The sequence below is a fragment of the Pseudonaja textilis genome, chromosome 5 (genome assembly GCF_049901715.1).
Source record: "Pseudonaja textilis isolate UNSWEBS1 chromosome 5, rPseTex1.2, whole genome shotgun sequence".
NCBI classification, from domain to species: Eukaryota; Metazoa; Chordata; class Lepidosauria; order Squamata; family Elapidae; genus Pseudonaja; species Pseudonaja textilis.
In genome coordinates this window covers 22,499,682-22,514,026 of record NC_141994.1, presented here as the reverse complement: position 1 = coordinate 22,514,026, position 14,345 = coordinate 22,499,682, and the positions used below count along the sequence as shown (strand labels likewise).

At 45.8% G+C, this 14,345-nt stretch overlaps 1 protein-coding gene across 6 annotated transcripts in view; it reads left to right on the top strand.

Annotated features, from left to right (window-relative positions):
* Positions 1–14,345, top strand: part of RELN (reelin) — a 357,738-nt gene that overhangs the window by 47,606 nt on the left and 295,787 nt on the right. The gene's annotated exons all lie outside the window — the stretch shown is intronic.

Below are 14,345 nucleotides of genomic sequence, written 5' to 3'. Positions count from 1 at the left end.
CTTCGATCAGCTGGTAGAAGCGGCCTTGGGGCGAGCGCCCACACACACTCCCCTTGCCATGAGGCCATTTCTATTGGCCGATGAAAGTTCCTCAAAGGCAGAGTCACCAGCCGCTTGGGGAGCTTCCATCACCCGAAAGACACTGCCTCGTGGTGAGGTGAAGTGGCTGGTGACTCTGCCTTTGGGGAGCTTTCATCGGCCGATAGAAATGGCCTTGTGGAGAGGTACATGTGCATGGGGCGCTTTAGGTGGGGGAGGAAATTAAGTCACCCCCAAAAAGACGGCCTAGCCATTTTTTCGGGGGTCAAAAAAAAAATAAGGCCCAGCCTTATTTTGTGAGAAACACAAAAGGGCGGACAAGAAAGAACTGGAGAGATATATCTTGTGAAGGTTGTTTCTTTTTGGCTTAGCACCATGTCTGAAGCCATCCAATGTAGGTTATCATTACCGCCTGCATGGTCTCTTCCTACAAGGGATTGGCTTTCTCAAGGAAACACCACCTGCCCATTTGTGACAAATGACTCCTGCTGAGAATCCTGCCTGTAGAATGTGTGACATTGGCATTAACTAGTTTTTTTCACCAGATTTGAGGTCAGTTCCTCCAGCTGCATAAAAGGGAAGGAAAATCTCTCAGTGTAGTGTGAGAGAGAGTTCAAATCCAATATCCGTACCACTTGTAACTTTCCCCGCCAGCTTCTCCATTGACTTTTTGGGGAAGCCTGGAGAAGTTTGCAAAGAGAGACTATATGATTGAAGGGCACTTAACTACCAGTTGTAAATGTGAAACCTTTGCAAAGAGTTTGAAATATGTTCATGTTATTCTTTCTCTCTCTCTCTCTCTCCCCCCCCTCCCTCCCCCTCCCTCCCTCTCTTTCTCTCTCTCTCTCTCTCTCTCGTGTGTTTTATGAAAGCTGAAAGTGCCTTGTGGGCCATAAGCCACCCATTGTGAGGTTATTATGACTGGGAAAGGTCATTAAATGACCAGCCATAAGTCAAGGATTATATGGCTGCTCCAAATCATTGAGATTTCATGGGCCATAAACCATCCATTGTGAGGCTATTGTGACTTCCAAAGTTCATTAAGTGACCACTCATAAGTCAAGTGCTAAATGATGCTCCAAATTTTTCAGATGATATATGGTTCATATGCTGTATAACACATCCAGAATCACCAGCAAACTGAAAGGTATTAAGAGGTAATTAATGTTGGATGTTATGGTGATAACAGGGTTGCTTTGGGTAATGAGTCTGGGGTGGACTTAGATTAATCCAAAATCAATCAACATTTCAAATAGTACATTTTGCCAGAGGTCAACTAAGGATGCACATGGCAATTTTTAAAAAGAATAAACTAAGGGAAATCAATTGCTTAGGCTGACATTGATCTAAAATAATAATTCACGAGTGTGCATACTATGTATTATCATGAAAGACGAAGAATTGAACAGGAACAAAGAGGAAACTGCTGGCTCATCTCATGTGTATTTAAAGGATATTTCTGAGCAGCAACCAACACTGGTTTTGTTTTCTAAGAACGCCTGTTGTGATCCAGAAGCATTCTTGGAAAGAAAGAAAACACTTGAGATTTTCCCTGTGCTTTTCGGCATGATGGCTTCCCATGGTGCTATTTTTAATTTTACACATCCTTGAAAATAAAATCAGGTGGAACATGGGACAGACCCCCCCAAAGAGAGCCTGTGAATTTTTATGGAAATTTGAAGCATGAAAATCCCCACATCTGGAGGGTGCCAAAATTAGGGGAAATAGCAATAGCACTTAGACTTATATACCATTTGACAGTGCTTCACAGCTGTCTCTTAAGTGGTTTACAGAGTCAGCCTGTTGCCCACAACAATCAGGGTCCTCATTTTACCCACCTCGGAAGGATGGAAGGCTGAGTCAACCTTGAGCCTGGTGGAATTAGAACTGCCAAATTGCAGGCAGCCATCAGTCAGCAGAAGTAGCCTGCAGTACTGCACTCTAACCACTGCGTCACCATGACTCAAATGTTGAGAAAGGCCTATAGGTCTTAGCATTGTGAAGCGTGAAACGGTATTCATGTAGCCACCAAGAACTGCATCTGAGTAGAATGGAAAATCATGTTTACATTTTTTTTTAAAAAAGGAATATTATCTGCTATAGTACAGGTTGTCCTTGATTTCCGACCACAACTGAGCCCCAAATTTCTGTTGCTAAGTGAGACAGTGGTTAAGCAAGTTTTGCCCCAATCTATGACCTTCCTTGACACAGTTGTTAAGTGAATCACCGCAGTGATTTAAGTGAGTCACACGGTTATCAAGTCAATCTGGCTTCCCCATGGACTTGGATTCTCAGAAGGTCGCAAAAGGGGATCATAGGATCCCGGGACACGGAAACGGTCATAAATATGAACCAGTTGCCAATGTGTCTGAATTTTGATCATGTGACCATGGGGATGCCATAATGGTTGTTAGTGTGAAAAATGGTCATAAATCCAGAGGTGGATTGCTGTCGGTTCATGTGAACCAATAGTTAAGATTCTCCATAGTTCGGCGAACCAGCTGGCTCCACCCCCGCCCATTTTTCAGTCTGTTTCTTAGACCATTTTTCCGGCCAAAAATGGCCTGAACATAGTCCAAAAATAGCCCAAAAATAGTCCAAAAAACAGTCTGAAAAATGCCCCCCAAAATGGCCTGAAAACGGCCTGAAAATGCCCCAAATACAGCCTGTTTTTTTGGCCATTTTGGTCATTTTTAGGCTGTTTTTTTGACTATATTTTGGGCCATTTTCAGGCCATTTTTCTAGCTTTTCAGGCCATTTGGGGCCATTTTTGGCTGTTTTTCATGCTGTTTTGGGGCCTGGAAAACAGCCAGTAAACAGCCAGAAAACGGCCAAAAACGGGTGGGTGGGGCCAGCCAGTGGTGGGATTAGCCCAATCGGGCTGAATCCCAACTCTGCCTTTGAAGCGAGTGGCCGGGAGGTGGGGCTAGGTGTGATGAGTGACATCACCCACCCAATCACATGACCAACTGGCCACGCCTACCCAGCCAGAGAACCAGTTGTTAAGTTATTCAAGTCCCACCACTGCATAAATCACTTTTTTTCACTTTGAACGGGCCACTCGATGAACTGTTGTAATTCGAGGATTACCTGTATTGCTACTGAACTGTTGGGAAGGGGTGTGTGTGTGTGTGTGTGTGTTCCTTATAGCTGCATTTGTGTGTACAGAGCCCACTGGGCTATTTTCTACCTCCTCTACCGAGCAAAACAATTGCCCTTAGTTGCAGCATTTAGATAAAGACTGTGCCATGGCCACATTTTCGATACCGTTTCTCTATAAATGATTGAAATTGCTCCAGTTCCCTCGTTTACCTTTGTGGCGAACCAAATGGGCTTTAGGACCCTCCCTTCCCACCAGGGACCCGTGCCAGAAACCAAAACAGATGGTCAAGTGGGGAAAAAAATAACCTTGGGCTTTGGGGAAAATTTTTAATAGGTTTCCCCCATTTGCCTGATTCTGTATCTAATGCTCTTTGAACTGCCACTGTTCAGTTACAACTCAACAACTTCCATGTATATTTTAATAGGGATTATCAAACACAATTTGCTCAGAAGATGTACCAGTTCTCTACTGCTAATTAACCAAGTTTAAATAATCACAGAGTTCTGGAATAATTGGAAAGAAATCCTGTTCTCTTGCCAGTGCATAATTACTAATTAACAGGAGATAAAATATCTGCATCACAGTCATAGCTGGAAGAATCTGTTAACAGTTAATTAAATTGCGAATAAGGTCCAAAGTGACGTTGGTCAACAACAGTCAGATTTGCAGTTTTACTTGGTAAATTCCCCCACTACAATCAACTTTCTGAATCAGTTGTAAGGATGCTAGGAGTAAACATTGTAAAGTTAATGGATTTGCTAAGTTTGGTTTAATATACTTATGATAAAAAAATCCTTTGAAGTATATAAATGTTCATTTGCCCTGCAATCTATGAATAATATTTTAGAATGAGACCATTAGTGGTTGAGATGAATATTTCCCAGCCTAACAACTTCCAGATGTATTGACTTCAACTCCCAGAGTTCCCCATTGGTCAGAATTCTGGGAATTGAAGGCAACGTATCAAAAAGTTATTTAAATTAGAAAAACATTGATGTGCTAGTAATTAATATTTTTCCACCTTGGCAGCTTTAAGTGCACACATCTTAGCTAACAAGTTTCAGAAATGTATTATTAGATAGTATCAATATCAATCAGTAAAGTTCTAATTCCATAATAGCTATAAATTTGTTTATTTAAACAGTTATCTATCACTTCCAGTCTTTGGGACTTTCTGCAGTTTTCAGGTATTAAAGTAAGAATGAAAATACATGTAAAAACCCCTTTAGAAATATAACAAGCGATAATAACATTATCAGTGATCCTCAACTTATGACCACAATTGTAATTATATATACATTATAATTATATATAAACAGTTAACAATAGTTATATATAACTATTGTATATATAACGATATATACACATACATACACACACTTATATTCCTATATGTATATAGGAATCCATATTATTTAGATAAGATTTATCAATATAATTATTAAAATGAAAACAAAATTATTCAACTAATAAACTGAAGTTTTATTTATCCCTAGTGAGACCATCTTTTCCCAAGAACTTTAGGAAAGTGTACAAAGATTTCTCTTTATTATTAGCATTCTGTTGGGAAGGTTCATTATTCTGAGAGACTGTAGCTTGGCTTACGATAATGAGTGATCCTAATTTGCTGAACAGGCTCCTATTTTTCTAATGCCAATCGCAAAACGATTTTTTTATTCGTCCCATAACGGCTGAAGTGATCCAGATAGATATTCCTTTCTTCGAGTTATGGTTTGTATTTATAGTATCAACATATTGTAGTAATATGATACTCAGTGTGCAACAGATTTTTCTCCCCTCAAAATATCACATTCTATGCAACTGAAAAACTTTTAACGCCCCTCAAACTCAGATCCAGAGTCCAGAGTCATGGGGTTGAGATGAGTGGCCATATCAATCTAAATCAATAAATAAACACTGCTTTTGAAATCAAGAGTACTCGGAAACTGAAGCTGATGCAATTCAAGGTGCTAGTCCAGAGTACAGCTGGTCCAAAACGATGCTGGTCATCACCTTTAAAGCCTTATATGATACAGGGCCACGTTATCTGCAGGATGTTTTCCCCCCGAAGGACATCTACCTGTCCTTATCAGATGAGATAGAGTGGGCCCTCTCCTAGTCCCTTCCCCTAAATATCGCCATTTTAAGGAAGGTAGGAAGGGGTTTTTTCCCATGGCCTTATGGAAAACCCTTCCCCATGAAACTCAGCAAGTCTCTACCCTCCTAGCATTCTTAAAAGTCCTGGATTTTCCCCAAATCCTGGGAAAAGATGGGGTGACTGCACCAGTGGTGAGATTCAAACATTTTTACTACTGGTTCTGTGTGCGTTGCTTGGTGGGCGTAGCTTGGTGGGTGTGGCAGGGGAAGGTTACTGTAAAATCCCCATTCCCTCCCCACCCCACCTCTATTCTCCTGTGCAGGGCAACCAAAGAAGAGCCAGCCAATCAGCTGGGACTCAATGGAAGGCAGAGAATAGATGGGGGTGGGGCCAGTCAGAGGTGGGATTTGCCAGTTCTACGAACTACTCAAAATGTCCACTTCCTGTTCTCCAGAACTGGTCAGGACCTGCTGAAGACCACCTCTGGCACTAACCCTCTATTGGGATCATAAGGGAGATTTTTGAAGACCTAAATTGAAGGAGATGTTTGAAAAGAGAATCTCACATTCTCTTATTCACTGTAATGACAGGTTTAGAACTTGCCTAAGTATTTTTTATACCTAAATATGACATCTGCAAGTCTAGGAGCAGATAAATATAATATTAGACATGTTATTGATGGTACAGAATGGGGCATTCTAGATTCAGCCTATTGTAGAGCTAAATGTAAGAGCTGCATATGGAGATGCCAGTGCTCCTAATTGCTACTTTGGGGTTGAAGAATGAGATAGAATATTGAGGGTTTTGCGAAAGAACTATACACTGGTTCACAAAGCCTATTCATTTACAATTGGCTTGCCCGATTAGCATGAAAGCGCCCATTAGAAATGGCTTTTGGAATAATATACCGACCACAGATCCTGCAGAATTTATTTACAATATTTATTAACAATATTTGCCCATTGCCTCCAGTCTTGAGAATCTGGGCAGCGTACAGCAAAGCAGGAGAATAAAATAATAAAATTAAACAGAACAAATAAAACTGGCGGTACAGACAAAACAACTACGCACACAAGTGGCATTGGAATGCTTACAGTCAATTAGGGCAGAATCCTTGATGGAACAAAACCATTTTCACTGCCTGTCAAAAAGCCTTTAACAAAAGATTGGCTGTCCTTTGCTTAGGAACTTGTCAAAATTATGAGCTATAAGGTAAGAGTCCCTGATTCAGGGGCGGCTAAGTATCTCATATTCAATTGCAAAAAGGTGCTTTGGAAAATGCAGAAGCATGAAGGAAACACCTCTCTGTGGTGTTTTAAAGCAGCTGCATCTTTCCCCAAGGAAAGGTCTTATGTTCACATTCCTTTGTATTCCAAAACACATTTTGGAATAAAATCTGAACCACTGCAATAGCAGTAGCACTTAGACTTATATACCACTTCACAGCCCTCTCCAAGCAGTTTACAGAGTCATCATATTGGCCCCAACAATCTGGGTCCTCATTTTACTGACTTCTGAAGGGTGGAAAGCTGAGTCAACCTTGAGCCGGTCAGGATCAAACTGCTGGCAGTGGGCAGAATTAGCCTGCAATACTGCATTCTAACCACTGCGCCACCAGTAAGGAAAATGAGAAAGGAAGGAAGGAAGGAAGGAAGGAAGGAAGGAGTAGCAATAGCACCTAGACTTACATACCGCTTTATAGTGCTTTACAACCCTCTCTAAGCGGTTTACAGAGTCAGCCTATCAGCCCCAATAATTTGGGTGCTCATTTTACCAATCTCAGAAGGATGGAAGGCTGAGTCAACCTTGAGCTGGTCAGGATTGAACTGCTGGCAGTGGGCAGAGTCAGCCTGAAATACAGCATTCTAACTACTGCGCCACCAGGAAGGAGAATTTTACGAAGGTCTGTAAAGCACTGTGAAGCAGTATATAAGCCTAAAGTGCTATTGCTATTGCTAAAGAAGTTTACATTTCACAAGTAATCAGTGTGATAGCAAATTGGTTGCTGTAACTCAACAAAGCAGTTTCTCCCCCAAAACCAGAATTTTGCTTTTTAAAAATGTATTCCTGTTCTTTGCCTATCAGTGTATATTCTGACAAATACCAAGCACGTCATATATTTGCTTTGAAGTCACAAGGACTAACAGCCTTTTTAATGTTTCTTGACTCACTATCAAGAAATACATAATTATCTTTGCCATGAATCAATGGATACTGACAGCATTAGCTTCTGGATAAACAATATGACTTTTAATGAAACCACATTATATTAAAACAAGCCCGTTGGCCATGAACTAGCATAACAGATATTTCAGCAGAAACATCTAGAAAACTCATCTGAGAAAGCAAATAAAATTTAATTTGAAACCCGGTCTATTCTTTTCGCCACTCATCAAATAAAATTCCATTAAAAGTCATTGCTTTGTACGATGAATGCAGCAATATCCAATATCCACAGGGGGTTCAAAAATAGTCAATAAAAGTCATAGCAGCATGAATTTTTTTGGATGAGCTGATATTGCATGTACAAAGCAGCGAGTTTTCAGCTGGGCTGCTATGGCCATCATACCGGTAGTCCTCATTTAGTGGCCACAATTGCTTCCATTGAAATGAGTCACTTAGCAAACCGTGCGTGTGTGTGTGTGTGAGAGAGAGAGGGGGGGTGGAGAGAGAGAGAGAGAGAGATATGCTGTGAAGATTGCTAGTTGCTGCCCAGTCATTCAGATAAAGATATCTTATTGAGTGCATGCCTGACCTGTTTTTCAAACATTTTTGCCCCTTGCAGGATAAAGAGATAGCTTAGACGAGCTATCTTCTCCTGAGGTGCCTGTGCCTGCAGCCTAGCACTTCCCTAAAAAAATGTAACTGCAAGTTGATAAGCTGAGTTCTATAATCTCCGTTAGTGAATTAAAACTTACTCTCTCTCACTGCTGCCTGAAACTGACCAGACCTTAATTAGATTCACACTGAAAGTTTTGTTGTCCTATTACCATCATGTTTTATGAATGGTTGCTGTCTTAGATTTTTTAGATTTCTCTCTCTCTCTCCGTCCGTCCCTCCCTCCCCCCTCCCTCCCCCCCATACACACACACACACACACACACACACACTCACACGGCATCTTAGGTGACAGTTTGAACTGCTTGAAGAGATCTGGACTTCAGTTCCCAGAATTCCTTAGCCAGAATTCTGGGAGTTGAAGTCCACAGCTCTTCAAGCTGCCAAGGTTGAGAAGTTCAAAGCTTTTATTTTCATTGGACATCATGTATACCACGAAACTGGGTTAAACTCCACTGGTGCAGTCCATCCAAGAATACAAAACAACACGAACAATATAAAGAATAATCCTTATACAAGTAGATGGGGGGAAAACTAGTCATATATTTCCATATGTACGTCATATCCTGTGCAGCAAGTATATTACTATGGTGTATATACATATTGCACACTACACTGGCACCAGTGAAATTCGTCACATTAATCTGAATATTCGTCATATTCAGATTAATATGAGAAACACAACTCTTGAACAGGGGTCACCAAACTTTTGAACCCCAGGGGCCACCAAACTCATAATTTCAAATCCCGTGGACCACTAATATGAATTTTGACTGACAGTGGCTTGCTGATGTTGGTGGGAAAATCGGTCCCATATTCCAGAGCTGCAGTAGTCACAGGACTGGCCCTTTGGTCATCCCAGAGCAGCTGCTCCTCCACCCAGGTGCACCGGCCTGCCATGGACTGGAGGAGATACTCCGGGATGACCAAAGGGCCGGTCCTGTGACTACTGCAGCTTTGAAACATGGGACCGACTTTCCCACCAACATCAGCAAGCCACCTCGGGGTGGATTTTCCTCCCCCGCCATTGGTATCATCTTCCAGTTCCAGCTCGCGTGGACTACTAAGGTAAGGTTTGCGCTTGGCCAAAGGTTGGGGCCAGCAGGTGGGTGGGCCAGGTGGGCATTGCAGCCTTGTGTTCCTGCGCAGCCTGGATTAATTGCTCTGCAGGGGGACATTTCTCTGTGGACCCCTTAGACCATCCCAGACAAATGGTTGTACAGTCTGTTTTTGAAAACCTCCAGTGTTGGAGCACCCACAACTTCTGAAGGCAAGCTATTCCACGGATTAATCGTTCTCTGTTAAGTTTGGGAAAAGAGAGGCTGAACCAGAGCATGAGTGCAACAATACTTTATTATAACAATAAAGGGCTGACCGTGCTTGCCACGCCTGGAACTGGCTCGCAGCGATCAGCAACTGGTTGGACCCCGCAGCCTGCTTTTATAGCTGGCTGCTGGGGAGGACCAACCAATGGGTGAAGGGGGAAACGCCCCCGCAAAGTGAATGGACCTGAGTGAGAACTCCTAGAGTCCTCAGGACATAACACCCCTTCCCCCCAGATGCGAACACGCATAGTCTTTGAGGTAGGCAGGAGGTTTATGTTGGTGCCCGGAACGGCGCAGCTCTGGAACGCTGACTGTCCGTTCAGAGTCTGTCTGGGAAGGCAGAGCCGGGCAAGTGTCACCAACGTGCCCCTCGGTTCGGGCAGGCCCGGGACTCGTAGGGTTGGTCACTGGGGACGTGCTCTCGTAGACTGGATCGGGCTGGTCCACCGTCAGGGCGCCGCTGTCCGTGCTCGGGCTTTCCGGGATGACTGTTGGTGTGTACTGGTCGCCCGGAAGGATGTGGATGTGGGGTTGATGCTGAGACCCCCCGTCGCTTTGTGATTCTGGGTCCCTGCTAGTGTGGGTGCTAAGGCGCCTACGCAGCTGGTCCAGGTGCCTTCTCCAGACCCGGCCGTCCTCTAGTCTGACCCAATACGACCTTGGTCCGGTGATGGCCACGATCTCGCCCGGGATCCACAGGGGTCACCAGCGAAGTTCCTCGCGAATACTGGCTCCTGTAATATAAAATGTCTAACCCCCGATGTGGAAGCGAGGGGAGAGTCAGGGCAGTATTGTGGATGAAGTCTGTCCAATACAGTCCTCAGACGCCTGCCCATCAGGAGCTCAGCTGGGGACTTGTTGGTGACTGAACATGGAGTTGAATGCTGGCTCATCAGGAAACGCGAGAGTTTGTGGTGCCAGTCATCCTTACTGAACCTAGCCAGGGCTTCTTTAGTGGTCCTGACGGCCCTTTCAGCCAATCCGTTACTGGCAGGATGAAATGGGGCTGTGAAAATGTGGCGGATACCCAGGTTGGCAGCGAAACGGCTGAACTCGTTTGATGCGAACTGCGGGCCATTGTCGGAGACAATGGAGTCGGGTAGCCCGTGTGTAACAAACAGGCGTGTTAACACGTTGGTGATTGCTTGTGTGGTGGTCGTGGATAGCTGTGCAACGTCAATCCATTTAGAATAGGCGTCCACGACCACTAGGAACATCTTCCCATGCAAGGGGCCGGCCAGGTCGATGTGAATTCTGGACCACGGGGCGCTGGCGCTCTCCCATTTAGTAGGGGTGGCAATAGGAGGAGCTGGACGGGATTCCTGGCAGGGGTTGCAGGAGCTTACCCATCTAGCGATGTCCTCGTCGAGGCCCGGCCACCATACGTAGCTGCGTGCTAACGCCTTCATTCTCACGATGCCAGGGTGTCCCTCGTGCAACGCCTCCAGGACTCGGGTGCACGCAGTAAGGTCGGGATGACCACTCGAGTGCCCCACAGTAGACAGCCCTGCAAACTGGACAGTTCCTGCATGCGGGTCTTGAAAGGTGAGAATTTGTTTTCAACATTGCCACCCGGCCACCCCCTCCTCACCCAGTCGAGCACCTGGGCGAGCGTTTTGTCTGCCTTGGTTTTAGCAGCAATGTCAAGGGCAGTGATGGGGAGGTCCAATTGTGTTACCTCGAAAATAGCGTGGACAGGCGCAGGGTCTTCAGCCGGGGCCGGCAAAGGACAGCGGCTGAGAGCGTCAGCGTGGGACAATGTTTTACCTGGCCGGTGTATGAGTCTGTAGGAGTAGGCTGCTAGGAAGAGGGTCCATCTTGTCATCCTAGGGGAAAGGACTTGAGGGGTCTGTTTGTCCCCAGCTAGTAGACCCAGGAGGGGCTTGTGGTCTGTGACCAGCTCGAAAAAATGGCCAAAAAGAAATTCGTGAAATTTTTTCACTGCTGCAACAGCTGCTAGAGCTTCCTTATCGATCTGGCTGTAATTACGCTCTGTTGCGGAGAGCGTTCTGGAGAAAAAGGCAATGGGAGCCTCGGCGCCATTGGGAAGCCTGTGGCTTAATACTGCCCCAATTCCAAAGGGGGATGCGTCTGCTGCCAGCACTAAAGGGAGGTTTGGGTCGAATTGAATAAGTACCGCCTCTGACGTGAGTAGTGATTTCACGGCGTGAAAAGCATGGTCTTCTTTGTGCCCCCAGTGCCAAGGTGACTTTTTATCCAGTAATCTGTGTAGGGGTTCAGCTACTGATGCTTTATGGGGCAAGAAAGACGCGTAAAAGTTTAATAGCCCCAAGAAGGCCTGTAGTTCCATTTTGGAGGTTGGAGTGGGTGCCTCGTGAATTGCCTTAACCTTGGACTCCAGGGGGTGAATGCCTGAGGCGTCAATTTTATAACCCAGAAAGTCCACCTGTCTAGTGGCAATGGCGCATTTTTCTTTTTTTCAATTTGAGGCCATGCTGTCTGAACCTCTCTAAAACTGCTCGAACTCTCTGGAAGAGTTGGGGTCTGTCCCTGGCCGAGACCAAGATGTCGTCAAGTAGGGTACTACTCCAGGGAGGCCCTGTAAAATCCGGCTCCATGAGGGATTGAAAGATACCTGGGGCAACACTTACGCCAAATTGGAGACGCTTGCATCTGAAAGCACCCCTGTGAGTGACAATGGTCTGGAGTTCCGCTGTTTGGTTGTCAACAGGGAACTGTTGATACGCTTGAGACATGTCCAATTTGGCAAAAATGCTGCCAGGTTCAAAAGTGTGTAATAAATGCTGAATGACGGGCACTGGGTAAGCGCTAACTTGTAGAAACTTATTGATTGTGGTCTTGTAGTCCGAGCAAATTCTCAGGCTACCGTCTTTTTGAGGGTGTGACAATGGGCATCTCCCATTTGGCGAAATCTGTTGGCTCAATGACCCCTTGTTTTAATAGTTTATCCAATTCAGCATCTAGTTTTGGCCGAATAGCGAATGGGACCCTATGCGGTTTTAGCCTGATTGGGACTGCCTGGGGGTCGACTGAGAACGATATTGGGGTACCGTTATAACACCCCAGCTCCTCGCTGAATACATCTGAGTAATCAGCGAATAAGGAGTCAGTGTCTGAGGTTGAGACAGCATGGACTCCTGTTAGCCCTAGGCCGAGATGGGGAAACCAATCGAGCCCCAATAAGGTAGGGAGATTGCCGTTAACTACCACTAGAGGTAGGTGACCTTTAAAAGCTTTAAAACTGACAAGGAACTTGCCTCTGCCGATCACAGGAATGGTCCTCCCCTGGTAGTCCTTCAGGCTAAACTGGCACTTCTGGAGCCGGCTAGTAGATAGGCTGGGCTGGAGCCTCTTGAGGGTGTTCCACGAGATAATTGAGAGCGCTGACCCTGTGTCAACCTCCATGCGGCACGGTTTACCTTCTAAGTAAACGGAGAGAGAGATTTTACTAACAGTGTGGCAAGTGTGTTTGGCACGGTGATGTGTGCGACAGTTCAATACTTGCCTCTGCGGCCCCGAGTGTGAGACGGGAGGGTGTCTTTGTGTTGAGCTTTGAGGGGCTTGGCAGACTCTCGCGATGTGCCCCCTTTTATGGCAGTTATTGCAGGTGGCTCCTTTAAACTTGCAGGTGGCCCTCAGGTGAGATCCACCACAGGCTAGGCACAGGGTGATGTGCTTGGGTGGACCGATGTTTTCTTGTTTGGCTCCTACCTGCGGCCGTCTGTCGTTGGAGAGGCGGTGGACGTCGTTTTCAACACTCAGGGATTCCTCTGCTACCACCTCCTCGGAGTGGACTGGAATTGATGTCCGCTTGGCAGCCGGGCCATGGATTTCGGTGGCTGCGTGCGCTGCCAGTTCTGCTGCTAAGGCCTCCTCGACTGCTTGTGCGAGATTGAGGTCTTTTTTTCGCGAGGAGGCGCCTTTGAAGGTGTAGGTCCTTGACCCCGCAGACTAGTTGATCGAGGAGCATGTCCTCCAGGTAGGTTCCAAACCCACAATGCAATGCTGCTGTTCTGAGAGCGGCCATATACTGATTAATGGTTTCCTTGTCCGCTTGCTTCCTCATACGGAAGGTGAATCTCCTGGCAATCTGTGAGGGCCTGGGAGAATAGTGGTTAGTGAGGATTTCAAGTAGCTCTGACCAAGGAACGTTTTTCAACTCACGTGGAGCCACGAGGGCTGTGGCAGTATCGAAGACGATGGCTCCACAGTAGATCAGGAAATACGATTTTTTCCGATGTTCTCCAGCATCAGCAAGCCCAATTGCATCGATATAATGGTTAAAACGGTTCTTGTATGATTCCCACTTCTCCTCATCCGGTTTGAACGCTGGGAAGACTGGATTGGAGTTCATGGTGATGGGGCCGGTAGAACAACCTGTGGAAAAAATCTCTCTGGGGCAGCAGAAAAATGTTCTAGTGCCTGTGGCAGGCAAGTGATTTCAGCTCTGGAGAGGCTTTTCGCAATCCTCTCTCTCTCTCTGGGTTAGCCACGTTTGGCCATCAGCCGTTGGTGGCGTTTAAATTCGCGCCTGTGTGGGCGTCAGTGACTTGACTACAGCGCTGTGCTGTGCCTTTTAGGTTTGAAATTCAAATGACAGCAGTTTGAATTTCGCGCCTAAACAATGAGCGGCTGCGGCTCGCAGCGCTTCACTTTCCCTGTAGCTGGGCTAACAAGCGGCTACAGACGCTTCTAACTTTCGATCTGACCGCTCTCTCTGGCTGCGGATCAGTGTTCGCTTCTATTGCTTGCTGGCCGCTTTCTCTGTCGGCGGACCAGCGTTCGCTCTTTTGTTTGCTCTTTTTGCTTGCTGACCGCTCTCTCTGGCTGCGGATCAGCGTTGCTCTTATCGCCGGCCGATCGCTCTCTCTGGCTGCGGATCGGCGGCTAGTGACTCAGCGGTTGCATGGTGCTTCTGGTAGCCATCCCACCCTCGTCGCCAGTGTTAAGTTTGGGAAAA